Here is a 5,392-nt window from a genome sequence, read left to right as displayed (position 1 = left end):
TGAGATACAGAAATTGAAGCAAATATTGATAAATCAATTCAATGAACTGAAGTAAGAACTAATTAAAGATGTTCAAACAAATGTCCTAAATGAATTCAAAAATCAAGTCAATGAACTGAGGGAATAGATAGAAAAAGAGATGAAGGATATAAGGAAGATACTGGATGACCATAAAGAAGTCATAAACTTGAAGAAACAAATGGCAGAACTTATGAGAATGAAAGGAATGCTGGAGGAGATGAAAAAGACAATACAGGGATGCAATGGTAGATTTGAACAGGCAGAAGAAAGGATCAGTGAATTGGAAGACCAGACATTTGTATTCATACACATGAAAGAACAGATGGTGAAAAGAATGTAAAAATATGAGCAAGGTCTTAGGGAGCTGAGTGACAACATGCAACTCACAAATATATGTGTTATGGGTGTTCCAGAGGGAGAAGAGAGGGGAAAAGAGGTAGAAAGAATAATAGAAGAAATAATCTCTAAAAATTTCCCAACTCTTGAAAAACAGAAAATTACAAATTCAAGAAGTACAGTGCACCCCAAACAATGCTCCCCAATAGACCTACTCTAAGACACTAACTGATCAGATTGTCCAATGTGAAAGAAAAAGAGACAATTCTGAAAGCAGCAAGAGGAAAGCAATCCATCACATATAAGGGAAGCTCAATAAGACAATGTACAGACTTCTCTGCAGAAACCATGGAGGCAAGAAGACAGTGGTATGATATATTGAAGATACTGAAAGAGAAGAACTGCCAAACAAGAATACTATATCTGGCAAAACTGTCCTTGAAAAATAAGGGAGAGATTAAAATATTTTCAGAAAAACAGGCACTAAGAGAGTTTGTGAATAAGAGACTGGCACTACAAGAAATACTAAATGGAGTGCTACAGTCTGATAGGAAAAGACAGGAGAAAGATGTTTTGGGAAGCGTGTAGAAATGAAGATTATCAGGAAGGGTAAAAGGAGAGAGAGGAAAAAATAAGCCATAACCTATAAAATTCAAAAAACAAAATGGTAAAATACTGCCCTTAGAGTAATAACACTAAATGTTAATGGATTAAACTCATAAAAAAAAAAAAAGACACAGAATGGCAAAATGGATTAAAAAACAGGGCCCATCCATATGCTGCCCACAAGAAACTCACGTTAGACACAAGGACGAAAACAGACTGAAAGTGAAAGGGTGGAAAAAGATATTTCATGCAAGCAGCAACAAGAAAAAGTGGGAGTAGCTATATTAATATCAGACCAATTAGACTTCAAAAGTAAAACAACTAAAAGAGACATAAAAGGACACTATATATTAATAAAAGGGTCAATTCATTAAGAAAACATAACAATCATAAATATTTATGCACCAAGCTAGAGTGCCCCAAAATTCATGAGGAAAACACTGAGAAAACTGAAAGGAGAAGTAGATACCTCTACAATAATATTTGGAAACTTCAATACACTGCTCTCATCAATGGATAGATCATCTACACAGAGAACCAATAAGGAAGCAGAGATGTTAAATTGTGTGATAAGTGAACTAGACTTGACAGACATTTATAGAACACTACACCCCACAACAGCAGGATACACATTTTTCTCAAGTGCTTATGGAACATTCTCTAGGATAGATCACATATTGGTCACAAAGCAAGTCTCAACAAATTTAAAAATATTGATATTATAAAAAAAATTTTTGGATCATAATGGAATGAAGTTGGAAATACGTAACAGACAGAAGAACAAGAGCAATTAGAAAATACCTCGAAGCACATGACAATGAAAACACAATGTATCCAAACATGGGATGCAGCAAATGTGGTGCTGAGAGGGAAATTTATTGCCCTAAATGCCTATATTAAAAGAGAAGACAGAGCAAAAATTGAGGAATTAACTTTCAACCTGGAGGAACTAGAAAAAGAACAGTGAACTAAACCCAAAGCAAACAGAAGGAAAAGAATAACAAAGATTAGGGCAGAAAGAAATGAAACTGAGAATAGGAAAACAATAGAGAGAATCAACAAAACCATAAGTTGGTTCTTTGAAAAAATCAACAAAATTGATGGATGCCTAGCTAGGCTAAAAAAAAAAAAAAAGAGAGAGAGAGAGAGAGAGAGAGAGAGAGAGAACTGGTGCAAATAAATGCAATCAGTAATGATAAGTATCTGGAGGCCATAAGGTCATACAACTTCGTAAAGGGGTATGTACTTGGAAGATCCGAGAAGAGACACATGAATGGACAATTGCACACCGGTGTTTATGGAGGCACCATTCATGATTTGCATTGGGTGAAGGTGGCCTAAGGGTACATAGACTGAGGAACAGAATGGAGAACTGTGGCATATGCATATAATGGAATATTGAGCAACTACAGGAAGCAGTGAAGCTGTGAGACACGCAATGAGGTGAATGGATCCTGTACATCGCATTTCAGTGAAGTACACCAGAAATAAAGGCAAACACTGTAATGCCTCACCAATGTGAATGAACTACAATGTATAAATTCAGAATTGAATCTTAGGGCACAGGCTAACAGGGAAATGATTATTCTAATGGTCCCTAGATTGTAAGCTCTCACATCAGTCAAATCTATTACTGAGTTGTAATGGCTATCTTCAAATTTGGAGATACTGATCCCTTCGTGTATAACCTGATTGATCTCTGGAACATTGGGTATCTGTGTGACACCTGAAACTTGAAGCTAGAGCTTGGCAGATGTGAATGTCAATATTAGTGTGTACAGCAACTGTTAAAAAAAAAAAAAAAGCAGAAAAGAGCCCAGACTTCAATTAGAGATATGAATGAAGCAGATCTGGTTAATGCTAGGGCAAATCATGCCAAAGGATAAAGGTTGAAACTGACTGTGTGTTAAAACTTCAACTTCTGTGTGAGACCAAGGGAAGACATGTTTATTTGTTGCAGTATCTTTATTTTCTAAACAGTATAATTTCTACAGTCAGTTTGTTCAAACACCACAATTACATGAAACTTTGAATAGGAAATGAGATATGGTAGGTTTGTATACATTAGAATATAACAACACATCCCAAAGTTATTTGGGTGGAGAATAAAAATATACATGCAAGGATCCCTGAGGAGCTGGGAGACAATGTAGAAGTGTTGAACTTCCTTACCTGGATTGTTGCTGCTATTCTCACAGACATTGAGGAATGAGGGGTTGGTATGCCAAACCCTCTATCTTGGGGCATGCCCTTATGAAGCTCATTACTGCAAAAGAGAGGATAAACCTGCTTATAATTGTGCTGAAGAGTCTCCCCCTGAGTGCCTCTTTGTTCCTCAGATGTGGCCCTCTCTCCCTAGCTAAGCCACCTCTGCAGGTGAACTCACTACCCTCCCCACTACATGGGATCTGACTCCAAGAGGTGGAAATCTCCCTGGCAATGCATATGACCCCTGGGAGGAGTCTGAAGCCAGAATTGTAGGATTGATAACACCTTCTTGACCAAAGGGGTTATGCAAGATGAAGAAATGTGAAGCTTCAGTGGCTGAGAGATTTCAAATGGAGTCAAGAGGTCACTCTGGTGGACATTTTCACACACTATACAGATAACCCTCCTTAGGTTTTAATGTACTGGAATAGCTAGAAGTTAATTCCTGAAACTATCAAACTCCAACCCATTAGTGTTGACTCTTGAAAATGATTGTATAACAGTGTAGCTTGGAAGGAGTGATAGTGTGAATGTGAAAACCATGTGGTTCACACTCCATATATCCAGTGTATGAATGGATGAGTAGAAAACTGGACACAAAAACTAAATGAAAAATATGGTAGGATGGGGGGATGATTTTGGTGTTCTTTTTTACTTTTATTTTTTATTCTTATTCTGCTTCTTTCTGGTGTAAGGAAAATGTTCAAAAATAGATTGGGGTGATAAATGTACAACTATATTATGGTAATTTCACCAGTTGAGTGTAGACCATGGATGATTGTATAGTATTTGAATATATCCCAATAAAACTTAATTTAGTTATAAAATATAAAGGAGGTCAGAGCAAGATGGTGGCATATGGAGGTGTGGAAGTTAGTTGGTCCTCTACAGCAACTATAAGTAGCCAGAAACAACTAGTAAATAATCTAGAACAACTGTTGGAAGCCATCCATGAATGGGCTCACATCATACACCAGTCTGGAATATTTGGAACAGCTCAGATAGCAGCACAGAATTCTAAGTAAAGCTCCACAAATCCAGAACTGATGTCCCTTCCCATTTGGACAGGGCAGGCCAAGCTGAAACACTGCTATATGGAAAAAAGAAACAGGTTACAGGGAAAGTAACTCAACCAAGTTCCAACTGGGGTTTTAATTAACACATTTGGACTACTGAAGAGAAGCTAAAAACACAGATAATTGTACATAGCAGGAAGGGAAGCAGGTTTCTTCCAGGAGGGAGGAGACAGGGCTGACAGGAAAAGAAAATACATCTATAAAAACAGAGACTTTTGGAGATGGCTGAGCTCAGAATACTGGAAGACAGCTGTGTCCCAAGAAAAGGGGCACAAAGAACTGGGTACCAACTCTGATAGACTGACAAAACTGAGGGGCTAGGGGCTGGCTCTGAAAAGTGGCTATTGCTCATTTTCTACTTTTTTTCTCTCATTCTAAGCAGCCCATTAAAGAAAGCCTCGGGCATTCTCAATTCATTGCTGACCCAGGCAAGAGTGGAGTTAACAGAGCCAGAAGACAAAGGAGGAATTCAAGTGGAGGATATAACTCCCTAGGGGGTGTATCTGCCCTAAGAAAAGGGGGGTGGGGCTGGCTCAAGTGGTGGTCCTTCCTTAGAGAATTCAGACCCCAGGGCCTGGGGGAAAACAAACAAGCCAGAAACAACTTAAGCTTGGCTTCTGACACTCTTGGCCCCTCTCCACATCAGGGTCTGCTATGAATTAAAAGGATGACACCTCTTTACTCCAGTAGGGAACTGTGGTCTAAGAAGTACCACCTGCAGGGTTGGATAGGAAAAGTACAGAGTCTAGAGGCCTAATGGGAAAGTCTGTCAATCTTCTAGGACACACCCTCAGGGAAACCTAATACTGAATACAGCCTCATCCTGAGACCTGAGTCCCTCTGGTCTGTAAAATGTGATTAGGGCAATCAGGGAAACCAGAGGTCTGGACAACAGAAAATGAAAAATCACAATAGGAAAAACAAAGATATGGCCCAGTCAAAGGAACAAACTTCAACTTCAACTGAGATATAGGAATTGAAACAGCTAATTATTAATTAAGCAAATCTCCTAAATCAATTAAAAATCAATCCAAAATCAATTCAATGATCTGAGTGAAGATATGGCAAAATAGATGAAGGATATAAAGAAGACATTGTGCTAACACAAGGAAGAAACTGAAAGTTTGAAGGAAAGCAACTGGCAG

The sequence above is a fragment of the Choloepus didactylus genome, chromosome 6, assembly GCF_015220235.1.
Source record: "Choloepus didactylus isolate mChoDid1 chromosome 6, mChoDid1.pri, whole genome shotgun sequence".
Taxonomy (NCBI): Eukaryota; Metazoa; Chordata; class Mammalia; order Pilosa; family Megalonychidae; genus Choloepus; species Choloepus didactylus.
Note: the sequence above shows the minus strand (reverse complement) of the source record.